Consider the following 16,057-nt stretch of genomic DNA (forward strand, 5'->3'; position numbering starts at 1 on the left):
GCCTCCCGATGTCGATGGAACCGAATGAAATAAAAGGATATGGATAAAAAGAATTAAAATCTCAGTGTATTAGATATACATGTGGGGGATGGGGGAAGAGGGGGGGGGGGTGGGGGGTGGAAGGGGGAGGGGGGTAAGGGCAGGGGGTGGAAGCAAGGAGGAGGATAATGCTGGAGGGGTTGATAATTGGTTTTCCACTTTAACTAATCAAAGAATACATAAAATTATGGATTCAGTGACTCACACGGGCTTGTGTGGTGTCTCTCCCTCAACGCTGACTGTAGTGGATTTCTTACAGACTCATATGCTGGAGTCTCAATATACATAAAACTCACACGGCCTGATGTGAGTCCTTGTCCTCAGAGGATGATGTCCTGTATGGATGGTGTCTGGGTTGTCTCAGCAGAATTATCCCCCGATGGGTGTAGTGTGTGAGTGTCTCCTCTCCCCGTTTCCCAGATGACCAAAAGGAGTGTATGCCAACAAGGGTTAACAACAATGAAAAAGGTCTTTAATGGGTATACAGTGGAGACATAAGCATATGACCTGACGAAGCTTATTGCGAAACATGTTGTTCCCTGCCGGAGCTCATTGAGAGAGGGACCCAGCACACTACAGGACATCCGGTACAGATCCCCTCTTCCGGTTCAGCTGCCGGACGCGCCAGTGGGAACAAGAACGGAGGAGGAGACCGTGCAGGAGTGTACCTAGCGGCTGAGGCTGGGCCATTTTATCTGACATCAAGTGTGAGTGTAGTCCTTGTGTTTGCTCTATTTCATTTTATTTCATTGTGTCTTATTTTATTGTGTCATAGATTGTGCTATACATTTTATGGTTAACCACATGTTTGCATGTCATATGCTTATGTCTCCACTGTATACCCATTAAAGACCTTTTTCATTGTTGTTAACCCTTGTTGGCATACACTCCTTTTGGTCATCTGGGAAACGGGGAGAGGAGACACTCACACACTACACCCATCGGGGGATAATTCTGCTGAGACAACCCAGACACCATCCATACAGGACATCATCCTCTGAGGACAAGGACTCACATCAGGCCGTGTGAGTTTTATGTATATTGAGACTCCAGCATATGAGTCTGTAAGAAATCCACTACAGTCAGCGTTGAGGGAGAGACACCACACAAGCCCGTGTGAGTCACTGAATCCATAATTTTATGTATTCTTTGATTAGTTAAAGTGGAAAACCAATTATCAACCCCTCCAGCATTATCCTCCTCCTTGCTTCCACCCCCTGCCCTTACCCCCCTCCCCCTTCCACCCCCCACCCCCCCTCTTCCCCCATCCCCCACATGTATATCTAATACACTGAGATTTTAATTCTTTTTATCCATATCCTTTTATTTCATTCGGTTCCATCGACATCGGGAGGCCCATGAGGTTTGCGCTGACTATCTTCACACTACAACTGCCACGCTAAGAAGGAGACGGGATTCCCTTCTCCGAAGTCAAGCAGCAACCAGGAAATCATCAAAAAGGGCCAGTATATATTTTTATATACTCTTTTACACTTCGTACACAATCACATATCTATATTCCAATTTATTTGAATAGCTTAGGCGTTGCAGCATTTTCTCCGCCACAAATCCTAGGGAGCGCCCCAGTTCAAACAACCTCCAGTCTTTAACAAACAGGGCCAGTTTTTTATCACTTTCCTTGAAGCCTTCCATTTTAGAAAATTTGGACAATTTTGTTTGCAAGGTTTTTATCTCAATTCGTACCCCTGATGTTTCCTTATTTTTGAGTGTTAAAATAAGATCAATAAGTTTGAATGAGCATTCGTTCAGAATGGTTTTCCAGTTAGTTTCAAACTCTTGACTAGGAAACCCAAACGTAGGGGACTTCTTAATCCTGAGTCCCCTAGGGATACGTTTGACTCTTGCATAGTTTTCAAGGGAGATAATGTCCCACCATAGTCTTGTATCAACAATCAATAGTTTTTCCAGCCTCAAGAAGTAATCATGCAAATCCGAAAGGTCCTCACATTCCACCTCTGCATTATCATCAAACACTCTCTGTGCTTTCTTTGTTCTTGCACCATAATCAAGGTAATTGAACACAAAGTCCGTATTATTAGAGTCCTGTAAAGTGTCCCCTGTACCATCCTCTGTCTCCATTGTGAACAATAGATTGTACTGGTATTCAAATATGTATAAAAAAATACTCAGCAGGTGTTAACAATATAAACCAGTGCAACAACTCAATAAAAAATGTATGAGTATCCAACCCAGCAGTTTAATAGGAGTGGCCCTTATTGGTAAAATATCAAGTCACACTGTAGAGCAGTCATCCAAGGGGATCCAATATGTATAAACGTAGAGATTGACGCTCATACAAATGATACAAGCTCCCAAAAAGCTTTAGTTTCCTGCTCTAATAATTTAGTCAGAGCAAAAATCTTTGACGGTAAATCTACCGTGACATCTTCTAGATTAATATTCTCACAAAACATTTGTCCCAATAAAGTACCTTTTTCTACCTTCCAGTTTCATAACAAGCCTGATTTAAAAAAAGTTAACATAATGACCTGTCTAATTTATGGATTAGTTGACAGCATCATATAAACTATAGTAAATATTTTCGATATGTATAAATGATTGCCATTTAATCCAGTATTTATGCATAAATTAGACAGATTGAATATCATAGTACTCGCCTTGTGACGTCTGTGAAAGAATCAGACCCATATCCCTGTCCCCTCCAATCCCAAAAAACAGTTGTTGATCTATAATGGGGTATATGTTCTGTTCATAAGATTGCAAGTGGAGAGATGCAGTAGAACCACCTCCTATGCCACACGCATGGCAACCAGCCTTTGCCATCTTTTTTTTCAGGCGCAGTTTAATATCGCCAAAACATTTTTTGCACGTCTCAGCTGTTCGTCTGAATTGACCAGATTCAGTGACCGATGTGCTGATCTGTGACCACAGTTTGTTTTCCCGCTGCTTTTCGTTCTCGCTATGTATATATGTAAAAAATTATTAATACACGACTATAGGCTACTGTACATTTAACTAGTGTGATTTCATAATTTGTGCTAATATATTAACTATTGTAATATATGAAAGGGATGTTGTAACAAATAGTATGAGTATACTGTATGTATCACAACGAAAATCTACATGTAGTTACAGACACCCATTATTGTATGTAATGTGCGCATTCGTGACTAATAAAATGTGTCCATACATCAGCAGTACAACTCCGTTATAGCATAGATGTTTAACATCTCAATGTTACAATAATAAGTATTATAAATTTAAACATGTAACTGTTTATATACATTTAATTATTAATGAGTACACTTAATTTGATGATTAATGTTTTTACCTGCCAATGATCCATACAGTTTAGGAAACAACGCCATAACACCTTCCACAAGGATCTCATTTTCTCTATGTGTAAAACGTGGGTTTCGTATCCCTTCCACGCGTTGCATGGAGGGTGGAGGCTGTTCATCATCATCATCAGCAGCCTGCTCTGCCTCAGTACTCGGATGCTGGACACTGTCCCTCTCTGTTCACTTCTCCTGCTACCCTCCCCCACCTGCACTCCCCAACCTGCACTAGTAGCCCGGGACATACCTGCATGGGACGTACCTGCACTGCCAGCACGTGAAGTACCACTCCTCCAGCCACCGCCACTCCACCATTCCCATGCTCTTCCACTCCTCCAGCCACCGCCACTCCACCACTCCCACGCTCCTCCACTCCTCCAGCTACCGCCACTCCACCACTCCCACGCTCCTCCACTCCTCTAGCCACCACCACTCCACCATTCCCACGCTCATCCTCTCCTCCACTCCCACGTCGATGTCCACTCCTCCTCTCCATGTCACTCAGTCACTCAGTCACTCAGTCAGTCACAAAAAAAAATATAAAAAAAAAATGACACACTAACAAAGTACTTTCATACTAACAAGACAATCAAGTTTGAAACCAAATAGAACAAAAGACAACTCACTCAGTAATCAGCAACAAATCACTCACATCTCTCTTCCTACCACCATGTCCAGTCTATCTCACCCTTACTCCCAACAGCACTGACATGCTGAATAAAATAGCTGCTTTATATAGGGTGTGTAATAAATTTCGCGCAAAAGTGTGATTATAATTTCTCACATATGCTTCCCTCATTTAATCAGTTCAGCATTTCAGCACTTACCCCTACAGTACCATAGCTATGATGTAATAAAAACCATGTAGAAAGTAATTAACAATGATTTCCTTCCTTCCAAGGACTCTCCCACAGATACCCCCAGGAAACTAAGGGGACATACACAGACCTCAGGGAACACTATTATAAGACCTTACTTGCCTTAGTGTGTTTGTGCCCAAATTATTAACACATTTCTATATAGATTGAAATCAAAGTGTACGGGAGCAGGGGGTCTCCTGAGCTGAACCACATTCATCTCAGCCTCGGGGACCCCATACTTCATGAGATACAGGCCCCATTATGGGGTACCGGTATCCCCGTGCAGGATTTGAATCCCCCTGTCACGTGACGCAGGAGCTTGCAAAGCACAGGAGAAACCGGCACCCCATAACGGGGCCTGTATCTGTCACGCTGCGCTCACCACAAACAGGACTAGATTGCGGGGCTGAGGTGGGGATGTATATAACCGCCCCCTACAACCACGGAGCCAGGTCCGGAATGCGTTGTCATAGTCGGTGAGCTGGGTCGGGGCAGGAGAGTTCGGGGAAGCCGTGGTACTTGCCGTGATCCGGGCTTGGAGAGAGAAGAATCATCGTATCCGAAGCCGTGATCGAGGAGAGGAGAGAAGAATTGTCGTTATCCGAAGCCATGATCAAGGAGAGGAGAGAGCAGGGGTCCAATAACAAGCCGAAGTCCAGGGGTAGAGAAGAGACAGGTCCAGGTACAAGCAGGGGTCACAACACGAGTCAGGCAAGGCACAGGAACAGACAAGATCCAAGAAGCAGCAAGAACAGCACAACAGTAATACAAAAAACACAGCGCACAGCGCTCATAGTGCATTAAAAATTATACAGTATTAGTAACCACAAAATAAAGGTGAGTATTAAGCGTACATTTGGATAGAAAAAACAATCATTTCAGGGTTAATGTTACCCAAGCACCAACGGACGCCAATAGAGATGTCGTGGCTCTCTCCTTCTCAATCCTTCAGCCTCGGGGTAGGGCCTGGGTGGTCTTCCGATCGGTTAGCTGTTAGCAGCCCTCAGCCTCAAGGTAGTACTTAGGAGGTCTCCAGTTCAGCTGAACAGCAGTACAGCTAATTCGCCGTGCCAAGCAATAATGTCTCTCACTGTTCCAGTCTCTGTAGCAGCAGAGCACACGCTGTGAGGCGTCTGGATTCGGCGCTTCCGGGTTTGTGACGTCACACGATCGCGACTGGGCGTCGCAAGTCAGCAAAAGCACCGAGCTGGTTCTCACGGGGTGGTTGGTAGTGAGGGTTCACGAGTAGTCTTTAGTCCAACGCGTTTCGAGACCACAGGGGTCTCTTCATCAGGGAATAAGGACTCATCAAAATCTTATCACTTAAATACCGCTCACTAGTCTCCGATTGGGCCTTCAAATGGGAGTGGCAACCAATCATGAGGTCGCGGGGAGGAGTCAAGTTACTCCAAGCCTACACAAGTGTATACACGTTGCTCTGGGTAACCTATTACAATACAATAAACTTTATTAAACATGAATTGACGCACAAAAACGTATAACAGTGTGTGGTGACTCTAAAATAAAGGAAAATAATATTAGTACACAAATATAAAGTACAGCCGCATTTACAAAGAAATTTATAAAATTAAAACCATAGAATTGGATTATTATATTGAAAAAGAAGCATGATTTTAAAAAATCGCAATAGAAAATATATATAATATGTAATAAATAGATAACTTACAAAATATAATTCAATATAAAAAACAGCTCAAGGTAGAATAAAACTGACTATTTCATATCAGCTAAAAAACTAAAAAAAGGGAAAGAATTATCTAAAACCTCCAAAAAGCTTGAATCAATATAGGGACCATATATCTATATCCTCATTGAGACCTCTTGGATGTAGTGTACCTAATTTGTGTATCCAGAAGGTCTCCTGGAAGGACAAATCCTTAACCCTATCACCGCCCCTTCTATTATGAGGGACATATTTAATGCCCTTAAAGCGCAAAGACGAGGGATCTTTATTGAGGTGTAGAGTGTAATGCTTCGAGAGACTATGTTTAAAAAGACCATTCTTTATATTTTGTATATGTTCTTGAATACGTATTTTTAATTGACGCTTAGTGCGCCCTACATACATCAAGCCACAGGGGCACTCAATTAAATAAACAATATGGTCAGAATTACAGTTGATAAAATCTGTAATTTCATAAATTTCCTCAGTTTTTTTGCATATGAAATTCTTGCTGTCAGTGTGTAAGTGTTTGCACACCGAACATTTTCCACATTTGAAGTTTCCACATGGTTTTGTGCTCAACCATCTTTTGTCTCCTACAGTGGCACCTTTGATGTTAATATCGCTCGGAGACAAAGTGTTTTTCAAGTTTTTAGCTTTTCTGTATATAAACCTTGGGAACTTTGCAATGTGGGTCCCCAAAATAGGGTCATTAGACAAGATTGACCAATGTTTTTTTACAATCTTTTCAATATGCAGTGTCATTGAATTAAAATTTGTTATAAAAGCAACATTACATTTTTCCTCACTATTCTCATTTTTCCTTTTTTCTTTAATTTTTGGAACTAGCATTTGTTTTCTATCCAGTTGTCTTACCCTATCCAGATCATCAGTAAGTTTTTTTAAAGGGTAACCCCTTTCCAGAAATCTTGTGGTTAAATCACTCGCCTGTTTCTCAAAGTCTATATCCATACTACAATTTTTTCGCAACCTGTAAAATTGACCTCCAGGGATATTTTGGATCCACGTTTTTTTGTGATTACTTGAGGCCATCAAAAGGTTATTTGAATCCACATCTTTGAAATAAGTCTTACTGATGAGCTTCCCTTCCTTGGATATAGTTAAACTCAAATCCAAAAAATTGATATCCCTAACACTATCCACATGAGTGAAAGTGAGGTTCCTATCATTGTTATTGATATACTTCATAAAAAGACTTACTGAATGTTGGTCCCCATCCCACAGACATATAATGTCATCTATGAACCGACGCCAAATAATAATGTTGTCACTAAAAAGGTTATTGTTCAAAATGAACCTATGTTCCCATTCTCCCATGTTCAGGTTTGCGAAGCTGGGGGCAAATCTAGTGCCCATTGCAGTTCCGCAAACCTGCAGGAAGAATTCATCCAGAAACATAAAATAATTATGTTTCAAAATGAAATGGATTGAATCCAAGATGAAACTTTTATTTAAATGGTGTAGTTCAATATCACCTGAAAGAAAAAAATCCACAGATGCTAGGCCCCTTTTGTGTGGTATATTCGTATATAGGGCCTGCACGTCACATGTCAGCCACCTATATGAATCTTTCCACTCAAGATCTTGCAACAGGTTAAGCACTGAAGTGGAGTCCCTTAGATGTGAAGGGAGTTTTTCCACATAGGGTTGCAAAAAGTAGTCAACATATTGCGACAAGTTGGCTGTCAGGCTATCTATTCCCGAAATTATCGGTCGGCCCAGGGGGTTGGTAATTGACTTGTGGGTTTTGGGGAGGTGATAAAATATCGGGATCTTAGGGGAGCTGTTGAACAAAAATTCATATTCTTTCTTAGTGATGATATTAGAAATAAGGGCTTGATCTAACAGGCCTTTCAATATATTCAAGAATTCACTGGTTGGGTCTTTTTTAAGCCTAGTGTAGGAGGTGGTATCGTTCAGGAGTCGAAGTGCCTCTCCTTCATAATCCTTTCGATTCTGCAGAACGACACCACCTCCCTTATCGGCCTGTCTGATAATGAGATTATTATTCTCCTTCAAGAATTTTAATGCCAATGTTTCATTTTTAGTGAGGTTATGTTTTATGTCACTGGGTTTAATGTTGCTACTCAGTAAATTAAAATCATTATTGACCATGTTGAAAAAGGTCTCGATATGGTGGCCTTTTGAGTGAGAGGGATAAAATCTGGATTTTCCCTTGAAATGAGTGTGCCTCGGGCTTGCAGTGGGTTCTATATTCTCAATTACTGCAACCTCTGGTGAAATGGTAGGCACTATTGTTTCACCCTGAACTTCATTACCTTCCATTTCTAATTTGAAAAAATGCCTCTTTAATGTGAGGTTGCGCATAAATTTTTGAAGGTCTGTATATAATTGGAATGAGTTTGGCAAACAGGATCGTGAAAATGTTAAACCTCTATCCAAAACCTTTTTTTGGTCAGTAGTTAAAATAACTGAGGATAAATTAAAAATCCCTCGAGAAGGTGATGTCACACATCTTTCTCGTAGCCTCTTTTCTTTAATTTGGGCCCCTCCTCTAACTCCTCTTCTGGTAGGGTTCTTTTCTTTTTTTCCCCCAACCGGAGTTTTTGAGAGGATTCCACATTCTCCTCCCTTTTTTGCGGATCTAAATGTCTTTGTTTGACAGAATCTAAAAAAGAAGATGGAGAGTGTTGAGCTGGTGATTGATATTGTATACTAGGTTTATAGGGGCTTGTTTCCCTATGAGTATCAAATTCTTTTTGGCCATGTCTAAAATTGGGAATATAATTCCTCCCTTTATAATTGGGATTTCTGAAATGCCCTTCATGTCGGATAGGGAGGAAATATTCATCATATCTTGGGGGGCCTCTTCTTTCCCCATAGAACTGATTCTCCCAACCTCTACTGTCAGGGTGGATATGGGATTTTGGATGTCTATATGTGTTGTTAGATCTATTTAAAGCATAGGAGGAATCCCTTCCTTCCCTATTTTGTGATTGAGCTTTTGGGGGTCTCCCCCTATCCCAATCCTTTGCCCAATTCCTCTGTCTGTTGTTGTTGCCTCAAGTAATCACAAAAAAACGTGGATCCAAAATATCCCTGGAGGTCAATTTTACAGGTTGCGAAAAAATTGTAGTATGGATATAGACTTTGAGAAACAGGCGAGTGATTTAACCACAAGATTTCTGGAAAGGGGTTACCCTTTAAAAAAACTTACTGATGATCTGGATAGGGTAAGACAACTGGATAGAAAACAAATGCTAGTTCCAAAAATTAAAGAAAAAAGGAAAAATGAGAATAGTGAGGAAAAATGTAATGTTGCTTTTATAACAAATTTTAATTCAATGACACTGCATATTGAAAAGATTGTAAAAAAACATTGGTCAATCTTGTCTAATGACCCTATTTTGGGGACCCACATTGCAAAGTTCCCAAGGTTTATATACAGAAAAGCTAAAAACTTGAAAAACACTTTGTCTCCGAGCGATATTAACATCAAAGGTGCCACTGTAGGAGACAAAAGATGGTTGAGCACAAAACCATGTGGAAACTTCAAATGTGGAAAATGTTCGGTGTGCAAACACTTACACACTGACAGCAAGAATTTCATATGCAAAAAAACTGGGGAAATTTATGAAATTACAGATTTTATCAACTGTAATTCTGACCATATTGTTTATTTAATTGAGTGCCCCTGTGGTTTGATGTATGTAGGGCGCACTAAGCGTCAATTAAAAATACGTATTCAAGAACATATACGAAATATAAAGAATGGTCTTTTTAAACATAGTCTCTCGAAGCATTACACTCTACACCACAATAAAGATCCCTCGTCTTTGCCCTTTAAGGGCATTAAATATGTCCCTCATAATAGAAGGGGCGGTGATAGGGTTAAGGATTTGTCCTTCCAGGAGACCTTCTGGATACACAAATTAGGTACACTACATCCAGGAGGTCTCAATGAGGATATAGATATATGGTCCCTATATTGATTCAAGCTTTTTGGAGGTTTTAGATAATTCTTTCCCTTTTTTTAGTTTTTTAGCTGATATGAAATAGTCAGTTTTATTCTACCTTGAGCTGTTTTTTATATTGAATTATATTTTGTAAGTTATCTATTTATTACATATTATATATATTTTCTATTGCGATTTTTTAAAATCATGCTTCTTTTTCAATATAATAATCCAATTCTATGGTTTTAATTTTATAAATTTCTTTGTAAATACGGCTGTACTTTATATTTGTGTACTAATATTATTTTCCTTTATTTTAGAGTCACCACACACTGTTATACGTTTTTGTGCATCAATTCATGTTTAATAAAGTTTATTGTATTGTAATAGGTTACCCAGGGCAACGTGTATACACTTGTTTAGGCTTGGAGTAACTTGACTCCTCCCCGCGACCTCATGATTGGTTGCCACTCCCATTTGAAGGCCCAATCGGAGACAAGTGAGCGGTATTTAAGTGATAAGATTTTGATGAGTCCTTATTCCCTGATGAAGAGACCCCTGTGGTCTCGAAACGCGTTGGACTAAAGACTACTCGAGAACCCTCACTACCAACCACCCCGTGAGAACCAGCTCGGTGCTTTTGCTGACTTGCGACGCCCAGTCGCGATCGTGTGACGTCACGAACCCGGAAGCGCCGAATCCAGACGCCCCACAGCGTGTGCTCCGCTGCTACAGAGACTGGAACAGTGAGAGACATTATTGCTTGGCACAGCGAATTGGCTGTACTGCTGTTCAGCTGAACTGGAGACCTCCTAAGTACTACCTTGAGGCTGAGGGCTGTACTAACAGCTAACCGATCGGAAAACCACCCAGGCCCTACCCCGAGGCTGAAGGATTGAGAAGGAGAGAGCCACGACATCTCTATTGGAGTCCGTTGGTGCTTGGGTAACATTAACCCTGAAATGATTGTTTTTTCTATCCAAATGTACGCTTAATACTCACCTTTATTTTGTGGTTACTAATATAATTTTAAATGCACTATGAGCATTGTGCGCTGTGTTTTTTGTATTTCTGTTTGCCAATAGGGGGTATTTGAGCCATCCCTGGTTCCACAGCTGCAGATGTTCCCTATACTCTACGTGTTTAAAGGTCACCTTTTTTGTACATCACTATATCACCTCACTTTTATTGATTGTAGTAGCGCACTATATTTTTTCACATTTTCTCACAGCACAACAGTGTTTATGTCCAGCAAAGTGAAAGTGAAACAGGAAGGTATTTAAAGGGGAAAGCACCAATCAGGAACTAGCAGATGATGACCTCACACATATCCATGAGCCGATAGGGTAGTGCAGGATTGGCTACTGGTGTAACACAGCTGATGCTGCTAGTGTTCGTTGGCGTGCGGCGTGCACGCGTACGAGGAGAGTGACGCAGAGTGGGTGGGCGTGCACGCGTACGAGGAGAGTGACGCAGAGTGGGTGCTGTGGTGATACTGCGGGAGCGCTCCTCCGCGGATGAAGCATTGCGCAGCTGCGTGCGCACCGATAGCGGTCTGTGAATGTCAGAGGTACAGCCGCGTGACCCGTGCTGGGGGCGGAGCCTGGCGGTGATCCTGACAGTAGCCCCCCTTCAGGGGAGACCTCCGGATGACCCAGAGCAGGCTTCAAAGGGTATCTGTGATGAAAAGCCCTGACCAATCTGGAAGCGTGTACCTGTTCCCGAGCGATCCATTCACGTTCCTCTGGACCAAAACCCCTCCAACGCACGAGGTATTGCAGTTTCCCCCTTGATACTCTGGAGTCGAGGATTGTCTGCACCTCAAACTCCTGTTGACCCTCCGCAAGAACAGGCTGAGGTAGCAAGTCTCGAATGGATGATTGGGGATCCTGGATAAAGGGTTTCAAAAGAGAAATGTGAAAAGCGGAAGGAATATTCATGGTTGCCGGCAATTTAAGCTGGTATGTGACAGGATTGACCCTCTCCGTAATGACGAATGGGCCAATGAATCTGGGTGCCAATTTGGGTGAAGAGACCTCGAGACGAATATTCTTCGTTGAAAGCCAGACCTTTTGTCCAGGAGTAAAAGATGGAACCTCCCGACGTTGACGATCGGCTTGTTACTTCTGCATACTGATGGCTTGTTTCAAGTTCCCCTGAATCTTCTCCCATGAGTCCTGGAGGCACTGGATTCTGTCCTCGGCGGCGGGAACTCCCGAACTGGAGACTGTGGCAGGAAAGGCCGAGGGATGAAATCCATAATTCGTGAAAAAGGGGGACTGTTGAGTGGACTCATTTCTAAGGTTATTATGTGAACATTCTGCCCAAGGGAGGAGATCAGACCAATTGTCCTATGAATCCGAGACAAAACAGCGAATTAACTGTTCCAAGGACTGATTGGTCCTTTCCGTTTGTCCATTCGTTTGTGGGTGGTACCCAGAGGAGAAATGAAGTGAAATGCCCAGACGTTGGAAGAAGGCTCTCTAGAATCTGGAGATAAATTGCGAGCCTCGATCCGAGACTATGACTTGTGGAGTACCGTGGAGTGTGAAAATCTCCTTGACGAAGACTTCTGAGAGTTTAGGCGCGCTGGGTAAACCTTTAAGTGGGATGAAATGCACCTGTTTAGAAAAGCGATCCACAACCACCAGTATGGTGTTCATCCCTTTAGAGCTGGGTAACTCCACGATAAAATACATGGAGAGATGTGTCCATGGACGATCTGGAATTGGTAGTGGTTGAAGAAGGCCTGCCGGCCTATTGCGCGGCATCTTATTCTGAGCGCATATGGGACATGAAGCCTGTGACAGGGTAAATAAAAGCCACCAGCTATATGCCTGGAAAACCTATGTCTAGTCTGCAGTGCAGCACTGACTAGGTTAACTTCAGCTGGGAACCTCAGGACAATTAGTTGGATCCCAGCTGCCTAATCAAGGTGTGTTAAAAACCCAGGCTGTAGACACATGGTGCTGGCTGTTGAGGAGAGAGGAGTAAGCTACTGAAGAGATTACTGATCCAAGGTCTGTTATCAAAGTAGATGAATGATGAACTGTCTGTCTCCTGCATAGAAAAGGGTAACTGCATTATTTTTAGACTGTCTGCTAAAGAGAAACTGTTTTGTTTGTCTGCTGAAGAAAAAGCCATTTTCTTTTCTCTTGTCTGCTGAAGAAAAAGCCATTTTTCTTTTCTCTTGTTTGCTGAAGAAAAAGCCATTTTCTTTTCTCTTGTTTGCTTATGAAAAGCTATTTTTGTTTTTTGTGTGCTGTATATCTTTTAAGGCTAAATAAATAAGCCTTGTCAAGAAACCCGCGTGTGTAGTTGCATGTACCCTGCAACATATGGTGTCAAGAAGTGCTGGGATTTTGAAAGGCCCCTGCAGTCAAAGGGCCACACACACACATACACACAAGAATGAAAAAAATGGAAGAATTTTTTTAAGAGTTTTTGTGCGAGCAGACCAAACAGCAGGGACAGTTAATGCAGGAACAGGCCCGGCTACAAGCAGTGAGAGATGAAAGACTATTTCAGCAGCAAACCCAGCTCCATACCCAGCAGCAGGCAGCACAGGAGGAGCAAATGGCCAAGCTGCTGACCCAATTACAGGGGTCTGCCAGTCCAGAACTTGCAAGCAGACCCCCGATACTCCTGAGGAAAATGGCGCCGAACGAGGATCCAGAGGCTTTTTTACTGACATTTGAAAGAGTTGCCGAAGCTCAGGGCTGGGCTACAGATCGCTGGGCAACTGCTTTGGCCCCGCTCCTCATAGGAGAAGCCCAGGCCTCATATCAGGGTCTCCTAGCAGATCAGGCAATGGACTACCAACAAGTAAAAGCCGCCATACTGGATCGCTTAGGTCTGACCCCAGAGACCTACCGGCAGCAGTTCCGGAACATGAAGTACACCGCTAAGATGAGACCCCGGTTCCTCGCTCAGAGATTATTGGACTTGTGTACGCGCTGGATAAAACCCGAGGAGTGCACTAAGCAGCCAATTCTGGAACAGGTGGTTTTGGAACAATTTCTACAAATAATACCCCCTTCCGCACGCTCGTGGGTAAAACGCCACGCTGCTGAAACCCTAGCTTTGGCGGTCCGACTCATGGAGAACTTCCTTGGGGCTGAGCAGCAGGCGAGTGTCCTGGACCCGACTCCACCGGCACTTGCGGACGCCCAAAGAGGGAGGTCGGATCAATGGGAAATTACAAGCCCTGGACTCTTCCAGCCCTGATTGGGGGAAAAACCATCCAGGCCCTTGTAGATTCGGGCTCTGGGAAAATTCTTGTCCTCCAGGAACAGTTACCGTCTAACGTGTGTTCTTTTGACACCCCATGGAGTATAGAATGTAAAAAACGGTGATGTAAAACGCTATCCGATGGCCAAAATCCGGCTACAGGTAAAAGGTCAGGAGGCTTGCCTCGAAGTAGGAGTCGCTCCTTGGCTCCCTGCCCCCATTGTGCTCGGTCGGGACTGGCCTTTCTTTTCGGACCTAATGGCCCCAGTCTTTCACGAGGAGCCTCCTTCTAGGGCTCAGGAGAACCCTGGCAAACTGTTCCCCTTCTCGGCAGACCTTTTTCCCAGTAGACACCGGGTTCAAAAGACTCGGAAGCAAAGACGCTCGGACAAACAGGACTGGTTGCAGAAATCTGTGTCTCAAGGTGACCATTCTAGTAGTCAGAGGTCACAAGTGATGGCTGGGGATGGCCAGAGGGAGGGGAATATGGGCCCTGGAGATTTACCAGACCTGTACCTCCCTGACTTTCACCAGAAGCAAAGGGAAGACCCAGTCCTTGCTAGACAGTATGACAAGGTGGTGAAAATTGATGAGCAGATTGTATATGCACAGGGGGTGATAGTGTTCCCCCATTTTGAGCTATCAAAGGATATCCTATATAGGGTGAATAGGCAGACACAAACAGGGGAGGTCACAGACAGATATTGGTTCCCAAGGCGTTTGTTAAATCTGTGTTCACTCTAGCCCATACTGTCCCTTGGGGTGGTCACCTGGGCAGTGATAAAACATTGGACCGTATTTCATCCCGATTCTATTGGCCAGGGATGCATAGTGATATTGCTAAGCTATGTGTGGCATGTCCGGAGTGCCAGCTAACTAATCCAAAAGGACAAAAACCAGCCCCTTTGGTTCCTCTACCCTTGGTGTCAGTTCCCTTTGAGAGGATTGGGGTAGACTTGATAGGACCTCTAGAACCTTCTGCGAAAGGACACAGGTTTATCCTTGTAATAGTTGATTATGCAACAAGATATCCTGAGGCGTTCCCCCTGAGAACAGCAACGGCGAAGCAAGTAGCCAACAAGTTGTTGGAACTGTTCTCACGGGTTGGACTTCCCCAGGTTATGTTGACAGACCAAGGTACAAATTTCATGGCTAAACTGATGCAGGATGTCTTAAAGTTACTAGAGGTCAAGTCTGTTCGGACATCGGTCTACCATCCACAGACTGACGGATTGGTGGAAAGATTTAACCGAACTCTAAAAGGGATGCTGAGGAAATTTGTAGATTCAGAGAAGAGAGCCTGGGATGAACTTCTCCCTTTTCTGCTGTTTGCTGTGCGGGAAGTTTCCCAGGCCTCCACGGGAATCTCTCCATTTGAATTGCTCTATGGCCACCAACCCCGGGGTCTCCTAGACCTCCTAAAGGAATCCTGGGAGGAACAGCGGTCCCCTTCTAAGAATACCCTGCAATATGTACTAGACCTTAGGAAGCGCCTAGATGTGGTCGGCCATTTTGCCAGGGAGAATCTTAGATCAGCCCAGGACAGTCAGGAGAGACATTACAATCAGAATGCTCGCATGAGAGTGTTTCACCCAGGAGATCAGGTAATGTTATTGTTACCCAGTTGCGAGAGTAAACTCCTGGCCAAATGGCAGGGCCCATTGGAATTACTCCGCCGTACAGGTGATGTGGATTACGAGATCGCTCAACCAGGGTTCAGGAAGGGTAAACAAATTTACCATGTGAACTTGCTGAAACCCTGGAAGATGCATCGGTCTCCATTCATCCACCCGGTGGAGGAGGAAACGGACTTGGGTCCTCAGCCTCCACGGGAGAACATCATGAGTGACGATAAAATCCCAATGGGTAAACAGTTGTCCTCTGAACAAAAAGGGGACTAGTTAGCAATAATTACACAATTCCATGATGTTTTTCTGACTTACCAGGACAAACTAACTTAATTTCCCATGCAATGGAGACAGCACC

The sequence above is a fragment of the Ascaphus truei genome, chromosome 1 (genome assembly GCF_040206685.1).
Source record: "Ascaphus truei isolate aAscTru1 chromosome 1, aAscTru1.hap1, whole genome shotgun sequence".
Lineage (NCBI taxonomy): Eukaryota > Metazoa > Chordata > Amphibia > Anura > Ascaphidae > Ascaphus > Ascaphus truei.